The 27,957-nt window shown below is 38.6% G+C and overlaps 2 long non-coding RNA genes across 4 annotated transcripts in view; one reads left to right on the top strand and one right to left on the bottom strand.

Annotated features, from left to right (window-relative positions):
* LOC123329275 overlaps positions 1-18,899 on the bottom strand; it is a 162,046-nt gene extending 143,147 nt beyond the window's left edge. The window contains exon 1 of one of the 3 annotated variants that reach the window (XR_006544667.2): positions 18,575-18,899. This is a non-coding gene — a long non-coding RNA (uncharacterized LOC123329275). The remainder of the gene's footprint in view (positions 1-18,574) is intronic. The other 2 variants (XR_006544666.2, XR_006544668.2) reach the window with 2 other exon arrangements.
* A 146-nt stretch (positions 18,900-19,045) lies between these two features.
* The window catches only part of LOC123329092, a 35,235-nt gene continuing 26,323 nt past the window's right edge, over positions 19,046-27,957 (top strand). Inside the window, exon 1 of the long non-coding RNA XR_006544239.1 lies at positions 19,046-19,464. This is a non-coding gene — a long non-coding RNA (uncharacterized LOC123329092). The remainder of the gene's footprint in view (positions 19,465-27,957) is intronic.

Genomic DNA, 27,957 nt, shown 5'->3' with positions numbered 1-27,957 from the left:
ACATCCATGCATAGGTACAGGAAAAACCAAACTATGACTATATGGAACTTTGTTGGCAAAATTATGTCTCTGCTTTTTAATATGCTCTATTTTTATGCCAATTTTCCTCATCTTTTTCTAGTTGTTTTTAAGCATTTTTACTTTGTGGAAAAAAAAAAACCTGTCATATCTTTTAACATTTTAAACATTATAACAATTTTAAACCTAAGACTATAATTTCATTATCTAGACCTCAGAAAGTTCTATTTTGTATTGTTTTTTCTTTCTTTCTTTTTTTTTTTTTGTTCACATTGTCTTTTTGGATGCTTGGTTATATTATAAAAGTGTCACGTTATATTTTAAAACTGTACTTAGCAATAATTTGAAAACTGAGATGATTTTTATCTTACCCCAGAGTGAATAAATTGGAACTTCCTAGTTGTTGGGAGCTAAAGAAATATTAGGCAACTTCAGTTGCAGTTTAGAGCAGAACTGCACTATCTTCAATGTGTTGCCTTTTAAAATGTAAACTGTAGTCAGTGGTACAGGTATTCTTAAACCCTCCTGAGGGAGTGAGTGGTAGAGACTATCTGGTAATTCACCTTCATCCCCAATAGAAGCAGGATAAATGACGGCACATCCTAGTTCCTCACTCTGGTTCTAGTTTCTATTGCTCTTAAAAATATGGTTCTTTAAACAAAACATAACAAAACAACACATAACAAAAGCATAAAAAAATTCACTGTGAGAGTCCAGCAAGGATGCTCTATGAGATTGCATTCTCCCTGCCAGAAAGATATTTGCTGTACCATTGGTTCCCTGTGAGGTTCATTTAACACTGTGTAGCAAATCTCTTTATATCCAGAAAAAAAATATGCACAGCCCTAGGCATATTCCTTCAATAGAAAGATTTATAACAGTTTATGATTTGCAACTTAATGGAGTAAGACGTCTCCCACAACACCCTTAACTGAGAACCAAGTCTACATCAAAATGGTTTTCTTAAGGGGTTCTTCATATGTTAACAAGCTTCATTACTTCTGAGATTTGATTTAGGAAATTCAGAGAGGAAAACAAAAGACCACAAGCTACACTTGGCCCTCCACTACTCAGAAAAATAAGGAGCATCGTCTGACTGAGGAATGTCCTTAGGACCAAACACCAATTCATTACTATCTGTTTCAGAGCACCATAAGCATTTCAGGACCCAGGACAGCAACAGTCATTTCTTTTCTGTCCATTTGGTGTCTCTAAGAGCTGGCACATAGCAGATTCTCCACAAATTTCACTGACCAGCAAGAGTGCTTCATCACTATCTTCTACCCATCAGGCAAAAGAGTAGCCTTCTCAATGCAGACAGAAGGGTGTCCATCTGATTTGTAAAGGCCTTCAGGAAAGGCATGCTATCACCACCCTCAGAACCCTTTTCCATATCTCCCAGTAAACCTGGGCCCCTGAATGTGATCTGTTCACCAGCTGCTACCACTTCCCACTGATCGGGCCAGAAATGCATTGGCTATTTTCCATTTCAGCAAGCTCACTCCTTAATCAACTTCTACAATGGCAAAGGAGGTGTTAGAAACAATCATAGCTCTGTGGCAATATTGAAATGTATCTAATTCTGAAGCACTGAAAAGGTTAAAAAAGAAAAAATCCATCCATAAAATGAGCCTTAAATAAATTTCATCTCCTGTATTTGGACAAATCTTTTCACAATGAATATAAGGAGGTGAAAACATGATTCTCATTTAATGTTAACCAGGACGTCAGGTTTCACATGAAGATGAGCTTATTTCTGGCTTCAGATTTACTTAGCATGATTATGTTCCTCAACATTTTCTTTCTCCTATTGAGGCAAAAGAAGTTTGGGGCTTGTGTTATAAGATTGAAATACAAAAATATTTATTACTTTAAATTGATATAGGTTCTTAAAACTATTATTTTGCTGTGGAAATATGAGCTTCTACATCCATAAAATTCTTGAAGGACAACTCCAGGGAATTCCAGGTAAATAAATAATGCATATCAGATCTCAAAAGGAGAATGAATGTTAAAACTCGGTTACAGATTTCACATCTATGAAATTTTAGTTTTTACTGGAAATACAACTTCAATTTTTACCCAAAAGAGGGTGAGAGATGAGGTTCTACTGGGGAACAAAATGATTCACTTTAACAATATCTTTTTTAAATTTATTTTCCATTTATTACATTATAGGCTCTATGAGTATAGGATTTTATTTTGTTCAGTGATGTATCTCAACTCCTAAGACAATTCTGAGCACAGAGGCAGCACTTAATACATACAGAATTCTGATTGTGTTTGTCCATGTGTTTCTCACAAAAGTGGTTAACTGGTAATAGACCTTCAGAAGAGGGTTATCATGCTCAGGAAGCTATTTACCTCAAATAAGGATCTGAGACATATACCTAAGTTTTGCTGTTGTTGTTCTGTTGCTGAATCATGTCTGACTTTTTGTGACCCCCATGGACTGCAGCCAGGCTCCCATGTCCTTCGCTCTCTCCTGGAGTTTGCTCAGATTCACATCTATTGAATCGGCAATGCTATGTAACCATCTCATTCTCTACTGTCCTCTTCTCCTTTTGCTTTCAGGCTTTCCCAGCATCAGGGTCTAGATCATAAATCTTGAAATATTCTTAAACATTATTCTGCCAGTTGCATAAGGATGTTTTGGGTTGGGAATGCTGCTAAGCCCCATAAAGCTCTGTGCTTTCAATGCAATGAGCCTTTGAATTGGTGATTCATCCATCAGTAACTGCCTTCTGATCTTAGATAATAAACTCTTAATGGGAAAACACTACGTCTTTGTAACTGGTATGTTGAGTGTATAACCTGTGGAATACAATGAACCACAATTTTAATACCTTTTATTCCCACTACTCCTTTTACATTTAGACTTTGGCAACAACTTCTTTTGCCTTGGAATGCAAAAGTGGGCAAAATCCTTAGTTTTTCTGTTTACTATCAAATAGATATCATATGGTAATTCTTTGTCACAAAATATAACTTGATCTATTAACTAGAATAAGATCAATCAAGCCATTAACAAACACTTCAACCTTCATTCAAAGTTAGGGCTTCCTACCTAGCACTACCTTTAGACCTAGGCCCCTGAGAGGTCTGGGACCCCTGCCCAGTATCCCATGCTTTGCTGCTACTGCTGCTAAGTCGCTTCAGTCGTGTCTGACTCTGTGCGACCCGATAGACGGCAGCCCACCAGGCTCCCCCGTCCCCGGGATTCTCCAGGCAAGAACACTGGAGTGGGTCGCCATTTCCTGCTCCAATGCATGAAAGTGAAAAGTGAAAGTGAAGTCGCTTAGTCGCGTCTGACCCTCAGTGATCCCATGGACTGTAGCCCTCCAGGCTCCTCTGTCCATGGGGTTTTCCAGGCAAGAGTACTGGAGTAGGGTGCCATCGCCTTCTCCAATCCCATGCTTTACTTATCACAAAAAATACTAAAACATCCATTAAAGAAATTAGGAGTGCCTCTGTCACTTTAGAGCCTGATGTTCAGGGCTGGCAAAGCAGGATCCATAATTCTAAACATCCACTCTGATATATCATCCAGGATACAATAAAACACGTATCCAAATCTCTTGTCCCATGTTCTTGAAACAAAAGAACACTGTCTCTCGATGCCAGGAAGATTTAAGAGCTATGTCACTGCTGATGTCAGAGGCAGATAGTGGGTGAGATTCCTGGAATATTTAAACAGTATAAATGCTTGAATAAATGAACTAATCACAAAGATTAGGATCACCCTGCTGAAAGCATTTCATAGACAAGGGCTCCCCCACTAGCAAATACTAGTAGTATTAGTTTGTTTGCCAGAATGCTGTTATTATCATGTTTATTGGAGATTTTATTTGGGTCACTTGCTTTCTCTACCTCTCAGTCTACTGCAACTCTGAAAATGGGAGAGAAATAAACTGGTTAGTCACCTAACCCTTTCCTCATTAGTAAGAAGAAAACAAAAATCAATTTGTCAAATCCTTCTGAAGAAATTATTAACACAACAGACTTTCACATAATGAGGTCTTACTTTCTAGTAATGATAAATGTCCATTTTCTTGCCTTATATCCCAACTGATGGTTCTAGAAGTATTATAGAACAAAGCTGCATTTGCAATAGTTGGTTATATATGGTGACTGAGAACTATTTTGCACTTATAAGGAGTTCAGAATAATCTAAAATAGAAAGATGGATACATAGATACATAAATAATGATTTGATGCTTTTGAACTATGGTGCTGGAGAAGACTCTAGAGAGCCCCTTAGACAGCAAGGAGATCAAACTAGTCAATCCTAAAGAATATCAATCTTGAATATTCATTGGAAGGACTGATGATGAAGCTCCAATACTTTGGCCACCTGAAGCAAAGAGCCAACTCACTGGAAAAGACCCTGAGGCTGGGAAAGACTGAAGGCAAAAGGAGAGGGGGTGACAGAGGATGAGATGGTCAGATAGCATCACCAACTCAAGGACATGAATTTGTGCAAACTCTGGGAGACAGTGGAGGACAGAGGAGCCTGGCATGCCACAGTCCATAGGGTTGCAAATAGCCAGACACAACTGAAAAACAACAAGAAATAAATGATAAACACAGATGCAACACCTTTCACAGCATTATACATATCTAGATATTGCTTTGAGAGAAAACTGATCATTTACAGGCCATTTATATTATTTAAAATATTGTATAATATTTCCCATAATAAGCAGCGAAGACATGGAAGCAACATAAGTGTCCATCAATAGCAGAATGGATAAGGAAGGTGTGGTACATATACACAATGGAATATCAGCCATAAAAAAAGAATGAAATACTGCCATTTGTAGCAACTTGAATGGACCTAGAGATTATCATACTAAGTGAAGTTAGAGAAAAATAAAAAATGTATGTGATCACTTACTTGTGGAATCTAAAATATGATACAAATTAACTTATTTACAAAACAGAAACAGAATCACAGACATAGAAAACAAACTTATCATCGCCCGGGTGAAACAAATGGAGGGATAAATTAGGAGTTTGGGATTAACAGACACACACTTCTATATTAAAAAAAAATCAACAACACAGTCCTACTGCACAGCACAGGAATATCTTGTAATAACCTATCAGTTTAGTTCAGTCATTCAGTCATGCCCGACTCTTTGTGATTCCATGGACTGCAGCACTCCAGGCTTCCCTGTCCATCACCAACTCCTGAAGCTTGCTCAAACTCATGTCCATTGAGTCGGTGATGCCATCCAACCATTTCATCCTCTGTTGTCTCCTTCTCCTTCTGCCTTCAATTTTCCCCAGCATCAGGGTCTTTTGTAATGAGTCAGTTCTTTGCATCAGGTGGCCAAAGGACTGGAGTTTTAGCATCAGTCCTTCCAATGAATATTCAGGACAGATTTCCTTTAGGATGGACTGGTTTGATCTCCTTGCTGTCCAAGGGATTCTCAAGTCTTCTCCAACACAACAGTTCAAAAGCATCAGTCCTTCAGGGCTCAGCTTTATGGCCCAACACTCATATCCATACATGACTACTGGAAAAACCATAGCTTTGACTAGATGGATCTATATAGGTAAAGTAGTGTCTCTGCTTTTTAATATGCTGTCTAGGTTGGTCAGAGGTTTTCTTCTAAGGAGCAAGCATCTTTTAATCTAATGGCGGCAGTCACCATCTGCAGTGATTTTGGAGCCCAAGAAAATAAATTCTGTCACTGTTTCCATTGTTTCCCCATCTATTTGCCATGAAATGATGGGACTGGATGCCATGATCTTAGTTTTTTGAATGCTGAGCTTAACCTAGTAATAGCCTATAATGGAAATTAATATATATGTAAAGGGATATAATATATATAATGGGCAATATATATTTATATATGATATATATAATATATATATATAATGGAAATATATATATTATATATATATTATATATATATATATATATATATATATAAACTGAGTCACTTTCCTATGCACCAGAATCTAACAACATTTTAAATCAACTACACTTCAATGAAAAAGAAGTCTGCACAATTTTTCTCCCCTTTCCACACTTCAATTCCCTTTTGTATTTTTTACCTGGCTGTAGGATCTATACAACATTTGTTCTGGTAACTGATATTTATTGTATTGTTGAAAACATATTATTGAGACACAACTAGCTTTTAAAATCCTGGTACGTCTGTTATAGCTCATTGTTATATTCACTGGACACCTTCTTTATTATTCTAATGCTAATGTGCAATATATAGGATCATAAAATATTAATGGTGGAAAAATCCTTTGAAAATAATAAGATTTCTTAGCTACCAGCATATATTGGCAAAACCTCGACACTTTATAAAATAAATATGACTGGCTCCCACCACTTAAGAATCTGACCCTAAAGCTGAGGCTTCCTACTCATCCAGTTTTTAAAAGCTACGGCTTCCTACTCATCCAGTTTTTAAAAGCTGCACAGCTGATTTTGATGCCATCTCAGTTTAAAATGGAAAATTTAGTTTCATTTCACTTTACATGTGAACAAACAAACCCAGAGAGACAAAGAAAGCGAACCAATTCAGTCAAGAGGAAACGTTGGGGCTAGGAACAGGCTCCAACTCCGCATCTCATGCTCTTTCCACTTCACCAATGTTGATCTGCTATTATCTAAGTCTTCTGATGGTACTTTTTCTGCTCACCAGTGTCATTATTCCCCATCAGGAAAGGGTTCCACAAGTAGGAAATTACTCCCCAAAGGGTTTTAGAGGAAATCATGGGAGCAGGATAGAAATTTACTGTGCTGTTTGAAGGTAGAAAACCAGACATGTCCCAGAGAAATATAGGTAATTCTTTAGTCTACAATGAAGTCATTTAGTTCTACTGGCTGTCAGCATTTGCAGTATCACCAGATGAGGAATGCTCCTAACTCATGGCTCACAAAACAAATCAACTGTTACATTCTACTAGTAAAGTAGTACCTGAATGCTACTCTGGAGAACCTGACTTACAATTAGGTCTCATAACAACAACATTACAGGTGAAAGCAAAGTTTTCAGACTGATGAATCTGTACAAGACTGTTTTATTGGAAGGACTTAAAATGCAATCACTAACATCCTTCAAATAAATAGATTCTTAAAGATGAAGTATGCTCTTTCTGTTCCCATCACATTCCCTCAATAAACTCACCAGTTTGCTTTTTTTTTTTTCCCCAGAGAACTATCAGAACTATTCTTAATGTCTTATAGGGCAACCCAAATATTTGAGACCATTGCTAGCAGGGCTAATATAGCTGTTTGCCAGCCTAAACTCATTGAGTCTAGATTGTTTGGTAGTTTTGTTTTTTAAAGGAAGTGGACACATCCTTTCACAAATGGTCTCAATAATAAAATTTATCAAGTTTCAAATTAGTTTATGCTTAAATATTAAAATTAACTTTCAGTTCTTAGGAAATGAAAAGCAATTAAGATCAATCATTCTGATTTCTTTGATCTTCATGACTTCATTGTTATTCAATCTGGTTAGGTGGGCACCTCTTCAATCATGGAACCACCAAATTTGAGAGAACTCTAGGGTCCATCTCTTCAGCCTCCTTCCAAATGCTATGATTGATCGATGTCTTCCTCAAAGAAATCTGATATTCTGCAAAAGTATACTTTAAAATAGTGTTAGGGGAAAATGGGTTAGAGGCAGTCTGCTCCAACCCTAAGAAAGGCTGAGTCTGCTGAGTTATGGAAATCAGGGGGAAAACGTACAAAGTGCTGTGCAGTGGCCTCTTCAAAGACCAAATTCAAAACCAAAGGTGGTAGAGGAAATGAGCAACTTTTCAACATTGTATTCTTTAGTGCTCTGTGTGTTTACTGCCTCAGTTTACTTTGTTTTACTTAGTTAACAGTAGAAACCATTAACATCCTTAGGACAATCACACGAATGCAACTTTCATGTTACAATGACACCATTCCCCTCCTGGGTGAGTGGGAATTTTGCACTTACCATCCTATTTTGCATTACAGAAATGTGTTATATTGAAAGAGACTGCATAGACTCTTCTGGCCATTCAAAGTAATATTCAGGCTCTGTTTAAACATGCCATAACTGATAATCAGCTCTAGTTATTAGAATATTCTTTCTTTTTTTGAGAAAAGTGTTCCACCTATCTGCTGGTTTGAAATACATCCTCTTTAGTAGGATAAACGGCTTTTTGCTAGAGGAGGATTTTGAATTATTGGAGGAAAGTTTTTCTTCACATATCTGAACTCCATGCATATGTGAGCATATGTAATTTTTGAATGTGTTTAATAGCTTTAGTTCAGTCACTACAAAGAGTCAGTCACGTCTGACTCTTTGCAGCCCCATGGACTGCAGCACGTAAGGGTTCCCTGTCCATCACCAACTTCTGGAGCTTGATCAAACTCATGTCCATCGAGTCAGTGATGCCTTCCAACCATCTCATCCTCTGTTGTCCCTTCTCCTCCTGCCTTGAATTTTTCCAAGCATCAGGGTCTTTTCAAATGAGTCAGTTCTTCGCATCATGTGGTAAAAATATTGGGGCTTCAGCTTTATCATCAGTTCTTCAACTGAATCCTCAGGACTGATTTCCTTTAGGATGGACTGGTTGGATCTCCTTGCAGTCCAAGGGACTGTCAAGAGTCTTCTCCAACACCACAGTTCAAAAGCAACCATTCTTCAGCACTCAGTTTTCTTTATAGTTCAACTCTCACATCCATACATGACCACCGGAAAAACCACAGCCTTAACTAGATGGACCTTTGTCAGCAAAGTAATGTCTCTGCTCTTTAATATGCTGTCTAGGTTGGTCATAGCTTTTCTTCCAAGGAGCAAGTGTCTTTTAATTTCATGGCTGCAGTCACCATCTGCAGTGATTTTGGAGCCCAAGAAGTCTGGGTTCAAAGAAGACTTTGGAGCCCAAAGTCTGTCACAGTTTCCACTGTTCCCCATCTATTTGCCATGAAGTGGCGGGAACAGAAGCCATGATCTTAGTTTTCTGAATGTTGAGTTTTAAGCTAACTTTTTCACTTTCCTCTTTCAATTTCATCAAGAAGCGCTTTAGTTTTTCTTTGCTTTCTGTCATAAGGGTGGTGTCATCTGTGTATCTGAGGTTATTGATATTTCTCCTGGCAATCTTGATTCTAGCTTGTGCTTCTTCCAGCCCAGCATTTCTCATGATGTACTCTACATATAAGTCAAATAAGCAGGGTGACAATATACAGCCTTGACGTACTCCTTTCCCAATTTGGAACCAGTCTGTTGCTCCATGTTCAGTTCTAACTGTTGCTTCTTGACCTGCATACAGATTTCTCAGGAGGCAGGTAATAACTTAATAGCTTTAGGTTAGGTATAAAGCAGCATTAAATAAAATTACTATCTGGTTATAATTTCTACAAATCTGCAATTAGGATAACTTCTTTTAAATCTAGGCTAAAATGTGCTCCATACATCTCTCTTGATCCAGGCAAAAACCAACCAGAAACTGTTTCTTAGGGTTTCTAACAGGAATGCTAAATAACTGAGGTATGTTATATATTAATACCATACTCCTGACCTGAGTACCCACCCCTTCATGTTACTCTCCTGAGGCGTCTTCTCTTCCTTTTTTCCCTTCAGACATTCCCTATAGAGGCAACCTCTTCAGTCTCCCTCTTTCCAGAACTCTCCAAAGCTATCAGCATCTAGTTTTTTCCATTTTCCTACATATGCCTTATCTTTCCTTCAAAAATACCCACTTTCTCAGTTTCAACTAGTGGCAACTGTCTCAGTTATTTATTTATCCAACAGAGAGTTACTAAGCACCTACTATGCCCTAGATACTGTTCAAGAATAAACAGAAGGCTTATAATACAGTTTACTCCCCCAGAAGAAAGTGCTTTGTTATTTCTGGTTAAATTTGAAGATTGTCAGGGGGTGACAGTCTACCCATCTATGAATAATATGCTAACATGCACTCTACATATTAGTAAGTGATTATGCTTGAATGCTAAGAATGTAACTCCCAAATAACAGTAGCATGAACAAATCAGAGGTGTGTGCATTGTTACAGACTTAACTGTGCCACCCTCAATATATACCTATTCAAGCCCTAATGCTCACTGTTTCATAATGTGACCATAGTTGGAGACATGGCCTGTAAAGAGGTGATCAAGTTAATTGAGGCTGTTAGGATGGGCCCTTGGAGAAGGCAATGGCACCCCACTCCAGTACTCTTGCCTAGAAAATCCCATGGATGGAGGAGCCTAGTAGGCTGCAGTCCATGGGGTCGCTAGAGTTGGACACAACTGAATGACTTCACTTTCACTTTTCACTTTCATACATTGGAGAAGGAATTGGCAACCCACTCCAGTGTTCTTGCCTGGAGAATCCCAGGGATGGTGGAGCCTGGTGGGCTGCCATCTATGGGGTCACACAGAGTTGGACATGACTGAAGTGACTTAGCAGCAGCAGCAGCAGGATGGGCCCTAGTTCAATGTGACCTGTGTCCTTATAAGAAGAGATGAGGAAATACAGAGAGACACCAAGAATGCATGGAGACAGAGGAAAGATTCCATAAAGACAGAGCAAGAACATGGTTATCTGCAAGCCAGGAAGAGAGGCTTCAGAAGGAGAAAAATCTGCTCACACCATAACCACAGCCATCCAGCCTCCAAAACCACGAGAAAATAAATGTCTGTTGTTTCAGTCCCCTACTCTGTGGTATTTTTATGGTAGCTATATTAGTTTCTACTACCAATAAAAATACCCATCAAATCAGATCAGATCAGTCGCCCCGTCGTGTCCAGCTCTTTGCGACCCCATAAATCGCAGCACACCAGGCCTCCCTGTCCATGAGCAACTTCCGGAGTTCACTGAGATTCACGTCCATCGAGTCAGTGATGCCATCCAGCCATCTCATCCTTTGTCATCCCCTTCTCCTCCTGCCCCAATCCCTCCCAGCATCAGAGTCTTTTCCAATGAGTCAACTCTTCACATGAGGTGGCCAAAGTACTGGAGTTTCAGCTTTCGCATCATCCTTCCAAAGAAATCCCAGGGCTGATCTCCTTCAGAATGGACTGGTTGGATCTCCTTGCAGTCCAAGGGACTCTCAAGAGTCTTCTCCAGCACCACAGTTCAAAAGCATCAATTCTTCAGCGCTCAGCCTTCTTCACAGTCCAACTCTCACATCCATACATGACCACAGGAAAAACCATAGCCTTGACTAGACGAACCTTTGTTGGCAAAGTAATGTCTCTGCTTTTGAATATGCTATCTAGATTGGTCATAACTTTCCTTCCCAGGAGTAAGTGTCTTTTAATTTCATGGCTGCAGTCATCATCTGCAGTGATTTTGGAGCCCCAAAAAATAAAGTCTGACACTGTTTCCACTGTTTCCCCATCTATTTCCCATGAAGTGATGGGACCAGATGCCATGATCTTCGTTTTCTGAATGTTGAGCTTTAAGCCAACTTTTTCACTCTCCTCTTTCACTTTCATCAAGAGGCTTTTGAGTTACTCTTCACTTTCTGCCATAAGGGTGGTGTCATCTGCATATCTGAGGTTATTGATATTTCTCCTGGCAATCTTGATTCCAGTTTGTGTTTCTTCCAGTCCAGCATTTCTCATGATGTACTCTGCATATAAGTTAAATAAACAGGGTGACAATATACAGCCTTGACGTACTCCTTTTCCTATTTGGAACCAGTCTCTTGTTCCACGTCCAGTTCTAACTGTTGCTTCCTAACCTGCATACAAATTTCTCAAGAGGCAGATCAGGTGGTCTGGTATTCCCATCTCTTGAAGAATTTTCCACAGTTTATTATGATCCACACAGTCAAAGGCTTTGGCATAGTCAATAAAGCAAAAATAGATGTTTTTCTGGAACTCTCTTGCTTTTTCCATGATCCAGTGGATGTTGGCAATTTGATCTCTGGTTCCTCTGCCTTTTCTAAAACCAGCTTGAACATCAGGAAGTTCACGGTTCACATATTGCTGAAGCCTGGCTTGGAGAATTTTGAGCATTACTTTACTAGCGTGTGAGATGAGTGCAATTGTGCAGTAGTTTGTGAATTTAACTCAGATGACCATTATATCTATTACTGTGGGCAGGAATCCCTCAGAAGAAATGGAGTAGCCATCATGGTCAACAAAAGAATGCAAAATGCAGTACTTGGATGCAATCTCAAAAACGACTGAATGATCTCTGTTTGTTTCCAAAGCAAACCATTCAATATCACAGTAATCCAAGTCTCAACCCCAACCAGTAACGCTGAAGAAGCTGAAGTTGAACGGTTCTATTAAGACCTACAAGACCTTTTAGAACTAACACCCAAAAAAGATGTCCTTTTCATTATAGGGGATTAGAATGCAAAATAGGAAGTCAAGAAACACCTGGAGTAACAGGCAAATTTGGCCTTGGACTACGGAATGAAGCAGGGCAAAGACTAATAGAGTTTTGCCAAGAAACTGCACTGGTCATAGCAAACACCCTCTTCCAACAACACAAGAGAAGACTCTACACATGGACATCACCAGATGGTCAACACCGAAATCAGATTGATTATATTCTTTGCAGCTAAAGATGGAGAAGCTCTATACAGTCAGCAAAAACAAGACCAGGAGCTGACTGTGGCTAAGACCATGAATTCCTTATTGCCAAATTCAGACTGAAATTGAAGAAAGTAGGGAAAACCACTAGACCATTCAGGTATGACCTAAATCAAACCCCTTATGATTATACAGTGGAAGTGAGAAATAGATTTAAGGGCCTAGATCTGATAGAGTGCCTGATGAACTGTGGAATGAGGTTCGTGACATTGTACAGGAGACAGGGATCAAGACCATCCCCATGGAAAAGAAATGCAAAAAAGCAAAATGGCTGTCTGGGGAGGCCTTACAAATAGCTGTGAAAAGAAGAGAAGTGAAAAGTAAAGGAGAAAAGGAAAGATATAAACATCTGAATGCAGAGTTCCAAAGAATAGCAAGAAGAGATAAGAAAGCCTTCTTCAGTGATCAATGTAAAGAAATAGAGGAAAACAACAGAATGGGAAAGACTAGGGATCTCTTCAAGAAAATCAGAGATACCAAGGGAACATTTCATACAAAGATGGGCTCGATAAAGGACAGAAATGGTATGGACCTAACAGAAGCAGAAGATATTAAGAAGAGATGGCAAGAATACACAGAAGAACTGTACAAAAAGGATCTTCACGACCCAGATAATCACGATGGTGTGATCACTGACCTAGAGCCAGACATTCTGGAATGTGAAGTCAAGTGGGCCTTAGAAAGCATCACTACAAACAAAGCTAGTGGAGGTGATGGCATTCCAGTTGAGCTGTTCCAAATCCTGAAAGATGATGCTGTGAAAGTGCTGTACTCAATATGCCAGCAAATTTAGAAAACTCAGCAGTGGCCACAGGACTGGAAAAGGTCAGTTTTCATTCCAATCCCAAAGAAAGGCAATGCCAAAGAATGCTCAAACTACTGCACAATTGCACTCATCTCACAAATACCTACAGACAGGATGAATTAAGTAACAGACATTCATTTCTCACAGTTATGGAGACTTGAAGTCCAAGATCAAACTTGGCACTGACTCAGCCCCTGGTGAGGAGCCTCTCCCTGATTTGAAGAACATCTTCAAGGACCCACCTCCTAATGCCATCACACTGGGGGTTAGTTAGGATTCCACATATAAATTTTAGTGGGACACAGACATTCAGCCCCTAGTAGGAATCCTAGAAAACTAATACACACACACACATACATACACACACACACACACACACACTCCCCTACTCCGCTGCCAAACTTGAAGTCTAGAAACTGACAGGGTAGTTTGGGACTGGTACGGCTTTTCTGAGACCAGGTTCTTTCAACTTTCCTGCTCCACCTTCATACTCAAGGTGACTACTGGAACTGCAACCAGCAAGCTACATCCCAGGCAAGGAAAAAAAAAAAAGAAGAAGAAGAAAGCTGAATGACTTGAAAGTTTATGAGTTTGGAAAGAGGAACAGTTTAGTATAGGCTTCCCTGGTGGCTCAGAAGGTAAAGAATCTGCCTGCAATGCAGGAGACTCAGGTTCGATCCATGGGTAAGGAAGATCCTCTGGAGAAGGGAATGGCAACCTGCTCCAGGATTCTTGCCTGGGAAATCCCATGGACAGAGGAGCTTGACTGGCTACAGTCCATGGGGTTGCAAAGGACTTGGCAGAACTCAGCAACTAAACAACAGTAACAATACTTAAGACCTTTTGCAAGACTCTTTAAATAGTCATTTCTTTTTTTCAGACCTACCAAAGCTCCTGCACTGCCCCAGTTCAGTTTTTCTCCTTCTTCTCTATGGGATTCATTTTTCACCAGGCCATCCAAGAGCCATTCTGGTGCAGATATTTTAAAAAACTTGGACTGTTTCTAATCTTATTCATGAATTACAAAAGTCTGGTTGGCCCATGTTACTATGTAAATCTCTAAGCTATACAGTTGCCTCTTTTCATAATATCTGAAATGTTCCCTAAGGATAATAGAGAAATGAATGGATAAAGAGAAAAAAGTCAAATATTTCCTGCAAAAAGATATAAAATAGTACCTGTGTCTGATTTACTATGCACCACATTGGGAAGACTATTAAAACATATATTCCCTTAGCTTTCAGAAAACAGGTTTAAATATTCCATATCACAATAGAATTGTAAAATAACTATAAAAAAATAAATATCTCACTAAAAGTATTATTATACTATGTCTCAATATTTTCTCTAATGGCACTATATATTATTTAAATTCTAAGACAAACTCCTAGAAATACTAATTTTTTTAAATTTCCAAGTAGTTTTAAGCCATAGTGAGATTGTCTGAGATTTTTTACTCTTTAGTGCTTACCGATCTGAAAAATATATTTTTGTCCCTCTCTCTCTCTCTCACTCTTTAAAGATTGAAAGGGGACTATAGAAAGGCATGTTTCAAAACTTGCCTATAGGGCATAAACCTAATGATCCAGTAACTTTTTAATTCTTTGTGAATTCTGTGTATGTGATATTTCTTCATGAAAAATAACATTACTAACAGTTTTGTTTCTTGTCTCTTTTTATCTATGAGATGTGTTTGGTCTTTTCTGCTACTAAAAAAAGAAAGTATTTATAACATTGTAGATTTTCATTAAAATATAAGACAAATTCAATTATTCACTAAATTTGAATTCAAACTTTAAGATACTGGCCAACAGGATAGCATGCATTATATTTGTGTATGCTCATAAATATATATAAAAACTTCATGACAGTTCAGATAATGAAAATAAGAAAAAGAAAATGATGAAATATCATAATTTGTATTCAAATATTTGCTTCCAATATGGAAAAAATCTGGACTATCTTTGAAACTATATCTCCCTTATTAACTCTGAGACACATTCTTGACCTTTTAACCTAATAGACATTAATATTTCACCCAGAAGACAAATAAACAGATGTGGCTTAATAACCATGGTGGGATTTTAGAATGTTGGTACATTTGGTCTCACTTTCCCATCTGTAAATGACATGTCAAAATGTAGGCAAGATGTTCAGGTATAGAGGTAGTTGGTGTAATATATTTCTTATTAACTAAACATCAAGTTTTTACATGGACATTTTTCTCATAGAATCTCTAGAAAATTGATGATCTACTATAATTTTACCAATAAAAATATATCTAGACTAACAGCATACTATCTGAAAATTAACCACTCATTGAAAATATGACTTATTAGAATCTCAAAGAGAAAAACTGATTTTCAAATTAGAAAATACATCCACAAAAACAAAATAAACAAGGTCAACTTGGAACATGATAGGGAGCAATAATGTTTCTTGCCTCAAATGTGCAGATTTCCATCTGTGAGGTACTTCTGCTTTCACAGTACACATATTCATACATTCACATATTCTTTTATTTAAGAAATATTAATATCTGATATAAACTATCACTTTGCAGCCATGGTGCTTGGTGCTGTTAATGTAATGATTATCAGTGCTGTGTTTCATGGCGCTTACAATCTATTGCATGAGACAGACAAGAATCCATTCATCAGAGATCATATTAGTTTGTGAGTTATGTGCCACCAGAGAAGGCAATCTGATGCTTGGAGATTATACAACAAAACAAACTAGATTAGGGGTCAAGCGAGGGAAGAAAAAAATCCAACCTGAGCTCTGAGCTACGTGCAACTGTTAATAGGAAAAAGGAGATTGCATTTCAGACCGAAGTGGAACAAGATTAGAGAGACTAGGTGGGGAGAGACCATAGTGAATTTGAGAAAAGTTAGAAAGAAATCCCCCACAGTTAGGCACAGAGAACCATGGGAAGGGGGCAGAGGAGGGAGAGGAGGAGCACAGCCACACAGAGCCCTGTACTCATTTGGGGGGTTTGTGCCATTCTCAGAGCAAAGAGAAGCCACTGAACAGGGTAAGTCAGATATGGGCTTCAAAGGAATCAGAAAGTAAGCAAGCTACTGTTGCAGTCCAGTGAGAAATGATGATAGTTTCAGATACAGAGGTAGCTGGGGAGATGGCAAAGAGGGGTAAATTCAAAAGCGTAGATGCAAACACTGGAAGGACTTGTCAATGGACCGTATGTAAGGATGTGATGAGGAAAAGGGAGAACGTCAGGGGTGAGTCCTACATCCACGCTTGCACAACTGAATGATCAATGAAACTGTTCTTAAGAACGCTGAAAGAGAGTCAGGCTTTTGAAGACAGATCACGCATTAGAAAGACTGGGATTGAAAGGCTTTAAGTATTGTAGCAAAGTCCATTCAGGAGACAGAAACCTTACCAGTAGTTTTAACACAGAGAATTTAATATAAAATTAACCTAGGTATAAAATTATTAGCTAATTTAAGCATAAAGAGAAAAAAAGATGCATCAGATGTGTAAAACTGCAGGAACAACTAGCATCCTTCTAGTTGAGGGCATAAGGAGGACACCAAGACAAATGTAGGATCTTAGAGGAAACTCTTAACAAATCTGAAAGATCTTTGAGGAGGTAATATCTTGACTGAACTGGATTGAGTGTCTAGGAACTCAAAAATGTCCCCCCCACCCCACCCCACCCCCACTCCTGTGGGTCCAGGACACACAGCTCTGGGATGCAGGAACTGGCAGCTGGTTCTGATACCTTTGTTAAAGCTCTTTATGCAAGTGTTGGAAAATAAGTAAACTGGATTCAGCTGCTGTTTCAGGAAAGAGTGGCTGTTGCAGGAGGGAGGAAGCCACAGCACTGAGAGAAACCCCAAGCAAGAGGTTGCCCATCAGAAGCAAGCGCATTCCCACCCCTGCACACACACACACAACAAGAAAGATAAAAAGACTGATTCTTCCAGCCTTCAGTCTTCCCCTGATGCTCCTACTGGCAGAGGCTAAGAGGAATGCTCAGGAAGAAATGTCATTTTCAGGCTCCCAGTCAGAGCATCACAAAGTAAAGTGAGAAAGAATGAATTTAGAGCTAAGAGGCAATAACATAATGCTTAACATTACATCCAAGTGGAAATGACAACCATACAGTCCCAGTGATTGTATGATCCTGGGCCTCAAGTGAGGTCTGATGTGTATAGTGGCGGGTCTTCAGCACATTGAACCCATGATGCTGCCTGGGAGGGAGGAGAGAGTGACTGGGCAGGGTCTGGATCCTTGGATCCAGGAACTGGATCCTTGACAGTTGAGGCAAACAGTCCAGTGAAAACTGGGAAAGAGAAACCACAGTGTTAAGAGAAAACAGAGCAGGAGACTTTGTGTCAAATTTTAAAATGATGGGAAATACCCTTTGAAAATACAGTGTTCAACATTGTTAGAGTTGCTGAAGTCAAGTTACATGATCAGTGAAAAACAAACAGGCTTTAGGCTTTTTAAATATATATATATAATGTTTATAAATATATATATATGTAAAACCTCCACTTTGCAGGGAGGAACTGGTCCCAGGATGTGTGTGAGTGCCTGGGGTTTTCTGGTTTATACATTTCTGAGTGAATGGGTGTGTTTGCATGTTTTCATGTGTGTGCATGTTTATATGTATGTGTTTGCATGTTTTTTCATGCCTTTTTAAAAATTCCTCCTACTGCATAAAGTGCACTAATCATGGTCTCCTACTCATTCTGGAGAGCAGTGTCCAGCTTAGGGAGTCCAGGGTGCCTTTGGATCAGCCACAGACTGTGAACTCTTTAGGATACCTTCGGTTTCTGGAGTAAGGGTTGTTCCCTGCCCCTCATTCCCCACGCAGCACCTTGGCTCAACGTGCACAGAGAAGGACATTTCATTTAACGTAGCCCTTATGCCTGTCTAGTTACGGGACCATCCACTCCGCCACGGTCCGTGGCATCTGGTCCTTGTTTCGGAGGGTTGCTGTTTCCCGGTGAAGGCAGGTGCCCTAAGCACTCTACAGGTCAGAGTCGGGAGCTCCTCTCTAGGGTATCCCTGTCGGCCCTGACCTGCGTGTCCCCAGGAGTGGCAGAACTGGGGTGTCCCGCTCTGTTGGCTATCCAAGGTCCTAGGCAACTACGGGGGACACTCTGTGGTTTGTGTGGATGCAGAAGCAAGAGGGCATCAGAGGGCACTGTACTCACGTTTGCAAGAAGAGGAGGCAGAGGGTGGCTGCGGACCCGACAGGTGAAGAAGACAGTGCCTGCTGACATCAGGCCAGCTCCCACTCAGGCCAGGCACGACATAGTTTATTTTCTGATTTCAGAATGGACAGGGTTATTGGGGTTCACTGAGGGCTTGCACAGCAGCAGACACCTGCTTAAGCAGCAGGAGCCACGAGGCTGTGGCAATCTTTGGCGGGGGGGCGGGGGCTGCTGTTCTGAGCGGCGCATGCGCACTTTACTCCTGAACTCGCCTCGGGGTGGTCCCTCCTGGGCTCAGCCCGTGAAAAAGAGCAACAGGTCATCTGCACGAGCCTTGAGGGCTCTGCTTAGGGCGACAAGGAGTTCACGAGCTCCAGGCTTTGCAGGACAGGTGGTGCAAGTGAAACCCCTTAGGAGGAGCCTGGAGGGAGGGGGGGTGGTCTTCCCACAAGGGTACCCACCTGTTTTTCATCATAGGACTCTATTGCCTGGCGCCTGCATCTCTCGAGATCCCGCGAGATCCTGCTTCCTGGGACCTGTAGTCTCGCCACAGTGCCTGCGGGTGATTCTTTCTCCGAAGGCTTCCTGGTGCTCTGCGCATGCCAGCCTATCTCTGGCAACTTTAAAAAAAGAGCTCTCTTGGTGGTGATGTCAGCCAAACTTTCAGTAGTAAAGAATCCACCTGCAAATGCAGGAGATGGAGGTTAGATTCCCTGGGTGGGAAATATTCCCTGGAGAAGGAAATGGAAGCCCATTCTAGTATTCTTACCTGGAGAATCCAATGAACAGAGGAGCCTGGCAGGCTATAGTCCAAAGGGTGGCAAAGACTCAGACACGACTGAGTAGCCATGCAGACTCGTGAATCAAAGATGACCAAAGTGGATTGAGAGGTGAGTGGGGTTGGGAAAGCGAGAAGAGTCAAAACTTTGTAGTAACTCCAGCCTCTGCAAAGGAAGTCCAAGAAGTAAGTAGTAGAAATATGGAATTGTGAGGGGTTTCCTGGTTTGATTTTTAAAAGGGGGATAAACTTGACTAAATTAATCTATTCCCTGAAATTATCGGAATGAGAGGAAAGTTACACATAGAAGAGAAAGAAGAGATCGTTGGTGAAAGTCACCTGAGAAGGCAAGTGACCCTAGACATGTAAGACACATTAGGAAAGAGGGATTAAAAAAAATAACTGTGGTGATCTGTTTTTATTAAACAATTGTTTTAATCAGTTCAGAAAGGTGAAGAAATATGCATTAATACTATAATTTGTAATCACATAATTACCGTTACCTGTGCTCTGGTTTTTTTATGTGGGTTAGAATTACCATCTGAGGTTACTTGTTTTCAGCCTAAGAACTGTCTTAAGAATTTTGTTAAAGGGATATCTGCTAGCAACATATTATTTCAGTTTTTTTTTTAATCTAAGAATGTCTTTATTTTGTCTTTACTTTTGAAAGATAGCTTTGATGGATATTGGATTGTTAGTTGACAGCTGTTTTCTCTGAACAATTTAAACATGCTTTTCAACTGCCTTCCAGGCTGTATGGTGTTTGATGAGCGAAGTCAGCTGTTGCAATCATATATTTTGAACCTTATTAAAAGACACCACATCAACTTTCATGTTAATTTTAAAATTGATGCTGAAAATACAAAGCCCTGTTTTTCTTTTTAAAATTTATACAAACTGGAAGTTATGGCTACAGATTGAGCAAAAAAGTATTAGTTACTTAAGAACTATATATTTGCTAAAACTTTTCAAACAGCCAAAACTGATCATTCCTCTTTCTAGACCCTAAACAAGTCATGATTTTCCTTGAAAAACAAACAGATCCTCATAAAGCAATTGAAAATGATGTATGAAATTGCTGAAAATAGTTCCACAATGTGGACCCATAAACATATGTCAGTACTATGTCTCCTAAAATTTGTTTCATGAATGATCAGTGCTGTAAGACGCTCATGGAGTAAATTTATGGTCAAATAAATTTGGGAAATTCTACTTCCTCAGTCTCTCTGAAATAGTTCCCTATTTAAGATTCTGCAGTGTATTACACTAATAATTCTACTCTGTCTATTCTATTTGGGCAGAGGACCCTTTATTCATGGGTGCATTAACATCCTGTAAGCTAGTGTTCTATTGACCACACTTTAGAAACCATGACCTGAGGAAAGAGTCTGTTAAGCTATAGATCGGATATCTTACCAGCCACATTGTCTTAAAAATAAGATTCTTTCATTGTATCTGATTTCACAAGTTTTTCTCTAAGTTTTATACAAATTTTCACATCATTTCTCACCTTATAATGCCAATCTACTCAAAATGTAGATTATTTGTTCTTTTAATGTGAGTCCCAGTTATTATACTTCTTGTCATCCACCATCCTTTTTGTCCCCACTCATTTGCCTTGATGATTTTGGAGTAAAATAAGATAGATGAAGGTAATTTCATTCAAAAAATAAAGCTAGTGTCTTCTGTATATTACCTTGTCCTGGGTATTTATGTATTCTACAAGATGTAAATATCATTTCATGTAAAAGATCGTCCCTTCTTCCTTGCAACCAAGACAATAGATTTTACTTAAACAGAGTCATAAGATCATCTCTCCCCTAACATCCTAAGGTGCCATTGATTGAAGACAGTTCTTTACTATTGTATTGGGTCCACTTGTACCAAAACTAATCATAATAGTTTGTTCTACCTGTTTAAGTGGCCTTCTAACGTCATCAATTAATAAAACTAATGACAAAAAGGTGATATTTTCACCTTTACCTCAAATCGAAATATACTGTAGAGATGCACGGTACTTGCAGTATTTCAAATACAGGATTGCCTTCTTATTAACAAAATGCAGTTACACAACTAACTGGCTGTTACACTGAGTGTGCTCCAGGTTTGGCCCACACCTCTTCTCCTGCTGGCAGTGCAGGAGTTTGTCTACTTTTGTGCCCCTTTCAATATGTTGCATTATTTAAGCCAAGAGAATGGTCACTCAGTAGATGTTCTTGGCAACCCCAAGGCACAGATTCTGGGCTCTTGTATTTATCTTTTTCCCAACAGGAGCAATTTATGGAAATAAGTGCCTAATTTCTTGGCTTAGTAGCCAGTGAAGTGTTTTACTAGACCTACTTGCTAGGTTTTGTTACAGCCACACATTTTCCCTTGTGCCAGTTACATGTTAAATGGCTGATTATCACTTCTGATTATTTGTGATGATGGGCTTCTTGCAGAGTGATTTTAATTTAAATGATTTATTTCATTGACTAATCCTGACTCTTCATTGATTTTATACTCTGGCCTATAATTTATGGTACTTACTCCCCTAAATTTCTTCTACCCTTTTGTTGTTCTTCAGTTACTCAGTCCTGTCCAACTCTTTGTGACCCCATGGACTGCAGCACACCAGGGTTCCCTCTTCTCCACTGTCTCCCAGAGTTTGTTCAAACTCATGTGCATCAAGTTAGTGATGCCATTCAACCATCTCATCCTTTGTCATCTCTTTTCCTCCTGCCTTCAATCTTTCCCAGCATCAGGGTCTTTTCCAACAAATTGGCTCTTTGCATCAGGTAGCCAAAGTATTGGACCTTCAGCTTCAGCCCTTCCAATGAATATTTAGGGTTGACGTCCTTTATAATAGACTGGTTTGATCCCCTTGTAGTCAAGGGACTATCAAAAGTCTTCTCCAGCACTCTTAAGCACTTCTCCAGCCACTCTTAAGAAGTAATAAATTGGAGAACTAAAATTTTATAAAAATTTATGTGTAACATGATAAAATCAATATTTGTAACTAATTTGTTCTAAGTTCATTTATGTATCTAAATCCTCATATTCTTTTTGATGTAAAGAATAGACGTGATCTTTGACATTCAAGATCATCTAGGCCAGTTTTTAAATAATGTAGTAAGCATTATCCAAAATATCTAATTGTCATAACTGATCCTAGAATTGGAATGTAGTGGTTTAGTCGCTAAGTCATGTCCAACTCTTGGGACCCCATGGACTATAGCCCACCAGGTTCCCCTGTTCATGGAATTTCCCAGGCAAGAATACTGGACTGTGTTGCCATTTCCTTCTCCAAGGGATCTTTTTGACCCAGGGATCAAACCCAGGTCTCCTCCACTGCAGGTAGATTCTTTACTGACTGAGCTGCCAAGGAAGCAGAAGTAGAGTAGTGTTAAAAGAACCTGCCTGCCAATGCAGGAGACATAAAAGACAGTGGTTCAGTCCCTGGGTGGGGAAAATCCCCTGGAGAAGGAAGTGGCAACCCACTCCAGTATTCTTGTCTGGAGAATCCCATGGGCAGTGGAGCCTGGCAGACTATGGTCCATAGGGTTGCAACGAGTTGGACATGACTGAAGTGACTTAGCACACTCACGAAAGTGCTAGTTGCCTAGTTGTGTCCGACTCTTTGCAACTCCATGGACTGTAGCCCACCAGGCCCCTCTGTCCACGGAATTCTCCTGCAAGAGTATCAGAGTGAGTTGCCATTCCCTTCTCCGGGGGATCTTCCTGACCCAGGGATCGAACCCAGGTCTCGTGCATTGCAAGCAGATTCTTTACCATCTGAGCCACCGGGAAAACCCCAGAATTGGAATAAATATATAGATAAAGTCCGAAATGATGACAGCTTGGTTTTAGGTGGATACAAGCAGGAGACACTCTGCTGAGAAAGAATTGAAGCAGTTCAAGATGGAACTAGTACGGTTTCCAGTTAAAACAACAGCAGTGGAAGGGGTGATAATTAGCAGGGTTTCTGAAAATATTTCAGTAAGAAAATATATATTACTGCAGAAAGCACACTGAATGTATCTCATGACAGCTTTCCCCTCCCAACTCCATGCTAGAACAATGTGAGGATAAAATAAACCTAATGTTACACCCAGACATAAATCAGAGGATTTCTGAGGCCTTAAATTACCTACAGAGAAAAGGAAACATATTTTGGGGCTTTTATTTCATTTTATTTTGGTCTGGGAAGCCTGTTAGAGAACAGGAAGGCTGCTTGAGAAGGCCGGCACGTGTTCTCAGGGCAAGGATGTACTGACAGCCCTCTGAAAGAAGTCTGTTCCCACCCCTATATACCAGGAAGCCCTGACATTTGGGAGCCAAAATTGGAGGGGTGACTTCAATTTTGACAGCATGTTTCAGCGGGCTTACTAAAACAAGTTTTAAAGAAGTAGTAACTTTGGTGGCTTTAGCATGATCCGAAAAGCACCAGCAGCTTTGCCTCCTAAATAACTCTTGTCTCAAACTGAAAATAAAAATGAAGAAATCATTCAAAAGTTTACTAAAAACATAAACAGTATCAAAATACATTGGAAAAGAAGTAAAGCCGTGTGAAAAAGAGCATCAGTGACACATTATTGTTTAAAATAAAGACAATAGATATATAAGAACAGTGTTATTATGTAAGATAAAAGAAGACAGGGAAAATTAGTAAAGTATTATCAGATAAAATAAAGATGGATAAAGAAAAAGTAGTAAAAGACCAAATAAAAATAAAATTTAGCTTTTTAAAAATAAAATTTTAATACACTTAGACAACCTGATAAAGCCAAAATAAACAGGTTGAGTATGCAAACTGGTACATTATCACAGATATAGAAAGGGTTAAACATACCATAAAATTGTAAATATGTAGTAAAGAATATTATATGCAATTTGATGGAGGTAAGTTTGAAAATCTAGAGGAAATGCAATTTTTTTTGTAAAATTTAATTAGCAAAACTGACCCCAAAAGTGAGAAAATCTGACCAATTATAGTAGAAATTGAGAAGATTGATAAAAATCTAATAAAAATAGTAAGGTAGAAGAGTCAGACTCGTGAGTTGATTTCTGTTTTAACTTTAGCAGCTATAGGTGTTTTAAACTGTTGGAAGACATCCAAAAAATATGACTTCCCAACTCATTTTTTAACTTTTTTTAAATTGAAGTATATTTGATTTACAATATTCTGTTAATTTTCTCTGTATGGCAAAGTGATTCAATTTACATATATATACATTCTTTTTTATACTCTTTTCCATTATAGTTTATCATAGGATACTGAATATAGTTCTCTGCACTATAAAGTAGAATCTTATTATTTACTCATTCTATATATAATAGCTTACATCTTCTGGCCCCATCCTCTCCCCCAGTCCTCTCCCCCTTGGCAACCACTGGTTCATTCTCTATATCTGTATTGTTATTTCTGTTTCATAGATAGGTTCATTTGTGTCATATTTTAGATTCCACATATTAGTGATATCATATGGTATTTGTCTTTCTCTCTCTGACTTACTTCCCTTAGTTATATAACCTCTAGTTGCATCCACATTCCTGCGGTTGGCATGATTTCCTTCTTTTTGATGCCTGAGTAGTATTCCGTTGTATATATGTACCACTTCTTTTTTATCCATTCATATGTCAATAGATGTTTAGATTGTTTCCATGTCTTGGCTATTGTGAATAGTGCTGCTATGAACATAGAGGTGCATGTATCTTTTTGGATTAGAGCTTTGTCTGGGTATATGCCTATAATAGGGAAGAACCTTTGATATTCTATTACAAGTTAATAACTAAAGGGATGTTTCCTATAAGCTTAAATTATATATAATGGCCCATCTTTGGGAACCCTACCTACCAGGTAATGAGCATTAAGCTAAAATGCCTTTGTTTAGCTCACAAGAAACATCTTGACTGAGCTCACCTGTGAATGCCTATGGGTGGTGTGTGGGGGGGTGGGGGGGTGGCAGGGGGGTGGGGGGCAGGGGCAGGGGGTTAGGAATTAACGCATCTCCTCCAAAGGCTGATGGGAAGCAGGAAGTGTTTGACTTTACTCTGCATCCCCCTTTTAGTATGAAAGGAGCCTGAACTTTAACTCAGGCAAGATGGTTCTTAACACATGAGCCTACCATCTTCTCAGTTTTCTGGCTTTCCAAATAAAGTTGTCTGTTACTCTTTGACCCATCAACTCATCTTTAGATTATTGGCCTGTCATGTGATGAGTGTTACAAGCTTAGACTGGGTAACATGCCCAGGAATGAGATTGCTGGATCATATAGTAATCTTATTTTTAGTTTCCTGAGTAACCTCCACACTTATCCACAGTGGCTGCACCAATTTACATTCCCACCAATAATGAAGGAGGGTTCCCTTTTCTCCACATCCACTCCATTATTTCTTATGTGTAGACTTTCTGATGATGACCATTTTAACCATGTGAGGTGGTACCTTGTTGAAGTTTTGATTTGCATTTTTCTAGTAGTTAGTGACTTTGAGCATCTTTTAACGTGACTATTGGCATTTGTATTTCTTCTTTGGAGAACTGTCTGTTTAGGTCTTCTGCCCATTTTTGATTGGGTTGTTTGGTTTTTTTATTGTTAAGTTTATATGAGCTGTTTGTGTATTTTTGAAATTAAGCCCTCATCAGTCATATTATTTGCAAATATTTCCCCCCATTCTGTAGGTTATCTTTTCATTTTTTAATGGTTTCCTTTGCTGTGCAAAAGCTTAGAGGATCAATTAGGTCCCAATTCTTTATTTTTGTTTATTTCTATTGCCTTGCAAGACTGACCTAAGAAAACATTGGTACAATTTATGTCAGAAAATGTTTTGCCTGTAATCACTTCTAGGAGTTTTATGGTAGTATGTCTTATGTTAAGTCATTAAGCTAGTTTGAATTTATTTTTGTACATGGTGAGAGGGTATGTTATAAATTCACCAATTTACATGTGACTGTCCAGCTTTCCTGACACCACTTGCTAAAGAGACTGTCTTTTTCTCATTGCATATTTTTGCTTCCTTTGTCGAAGATTAATTAACCATAGGTGCGTGGTTCATTTCTGGGCTCTCTGTTCTGTTCTGTTGATCCATATGTCTGTTTTTATGTCAATACCATACTGTCTTGACTACTTTAGTTTTGTAATATTATCTGAAGTTTGGGAGGATTATGCATCCTCTTTGTTCTTTTCCTTTGGGATTGCTTTGCAAATTCTTGGTCTTTATGATTACATATACATTTTAAGATTATTCTAGTTCTGTGAAAAAATATCATGGATTTCCCAGTTCATCTTTAAACCCATAATCTCTAAATTCTAGCCAAGTTAAAGATACACAAAAGTATTTAATTTCATTAGTATTATAAAGATGAAACTTATAAATAAAATTAGAGCAAGCCAAGTTCAATAAATATAGCAATATGCTATGATCAAATAGAGTATTAGAGATATGGAATAATGTTTAAACATTAAGAAGCATAGAGTTTTATGTTTTAACATTTAATAATTTATTAACTTAGTACATTAAGAAGTTAAAACATAAAACATGTAAGTTCAAAATACTAGATATTTCCTATATTACAGTTATCTTTCTTAATGTGTTTTTTAAGTAAATTAGGAAGAGATAACCTATTTGGTTATAAAGATATGTTCTCGAAATGTCTGAAATACCATATGAAATTTCAAATGCTCCACTATTTCTGTTCCAGTTAGTAATGAGAAAGAGAAACCTACATATGATTATAGACACAGAAAATTCAAGACACAAAATTAAAGACTAACGAACAGTCACTTTTTAGAATTACTAAGACTTTGATAAAACACCTACATAGACATAATAAATATGTAAAAGTCTATAGACTGTGTTAACAATAAACACTTTGAAATGGAAATGGAGGGATTAAAGGAGACCTTCAATCAATAACATCAAAACCGAAAAATCATAAATAGAAGAAAAGAAAGGTGTGGAATATAATATGAATGTAATCACTAGACTTTATTGAAGAGTAAAACATAGCTGAGTGATTAGAAATATTTATACCATCTTTCTGGAAAGAATCAGTATCATTAAAAATGCTAATCATACACAAATTAACAATTTCAGTCAGAATCCTAAATTGTGGTTTAATTGAATGGAATGACTTTCAAGTCCACATGGGAGAATATGAGTAAGAATTTATTTCATAGAGTAAATTTGTGAAAATGAATGGTAGTAAATGGAGATTCTCCTTAAGGGATGATTATATGTTTTGATTTCAATCAGGTTTTTTGGTTACAGCCATAATAGTCACTTCTGGCAAATATAAGTTGGGAAATAATTCATTAATGATACTGGGTAGCATGTATGATCTTAGACAAGAGAATGGGTTTAAAAAGACTATGTAACCAGGATCATCTCCCATGACCATATAAATGGAAGTCCCATGAAAAAATCACTGCTGCTGTAACAGGAGCAGACCACTATAGTCAACATAGAAATAGAGGAACAAAAATATGAGTTCAGAGCCTGCTGAGACCTGGACTGGGATACCAGAAGGCTATATAATAAGAATAAAAATGATCCAGAAATATACACACCCTGAGAGATAATGAAGCCTTTGAATCATGTTAGTCCCTATATTGAATAAAGTTGG

Source organism: Bubalus bubalis, chromosome 14 (genome assembly GCF_019923935.1).
Source record: "Bubalus bubalis isolate 160015118507 breed Murrah chromosome 14, NDDB_SH_1, whole genome shotgun sequence".
Lineage (NCBI taxonomy): Eukaryota > Metazoa > Chordata > Mammalia > Artiodactyla > Bovidae > Bubalus > Bubalus bubalis.
This window is presented reverse-complemented; position numbering and strand designations above follow the sequence as displayed.